We start from the raw sequence: 561 nt of genomic DNA on the forward strand, positions 1-561 counted from the left end.
GTATTATCATCTCTACAAATATCTGAAATTAGCTTGACTTGCTAGTTCTCTGAGACCAATGTGTTAATATTTAATGTTAATATTTAATGTTTTTGAGAGGGAAAACTAAAAGACAGATGAAATTGAAATTTATCTCCTTTGAGGGATTTATAACATAATAGACATTTAAGTAATTTAGGACATGTTTGGGAATCGCTTAGGGAAGAGAAGGATCATAAAATTGAGCCATAATAAAAAAAAAGTTAGGGGTACTTGCTTTAGCAGCACATATACTCAAACTGGAATGATACAGAGAGGGTTAACATGGTCCCTGCACAAGAATGACATACAAATTCATAAGGCATTCCATACTTTTTGATAGTGTGATTATATTTCAATAAAATCTTACTTCTTTATTCAACTGACAGCTGCTTTCTTCATTAGATAACATGAAAACATGTAAAAGTAAGTTTGGTTCAGAGATCAACAAAGTTAAGAAATTATTGATATTAAAAAGGGGAAATAAAGTCTGCAGAATAAAAAAATTAGTAATAACACATGTCCATTTATTTGAAAAACAGT

At 29.6% G+C, this 561-nt stretch overlaps 1 non-coding gene across 1 annotated transcript; it reads left to right on the forward strand.

Moving 5' to 3' along the window:
• The first annotated feature begins 248 nt into the window (after positions 1 to 248).
• LOC120888709 (U6 spliceosomal RNA) lies at positions 249 to 355 on the forward strand. Its single transcript, XR_005732408.1, has one exon. It is a non-coding gene; the product is annotated as a U6 spliceosomal RNA (small nuclear RNA).
• Positions 356 to 561: the final 206 nt, after the last annotated feature.

This window comes from Ictidomys tridecemlineatus, chromosome 6 (genome assembly GCF_052094955.1).
Source record: "Ictidomys tridecemlineatus isolate mIctTri1 chromosome 6, mIctTri1.hap1, whole genome shotgun sequence".
Taxonomy (NCBI): domain Eukaryota; kingdom Metazoa; phylum Chordata; class Mammalia; order Rodentia; family Sciuridae; genus Ictidomys; species Ictidomys tridecemlineatus.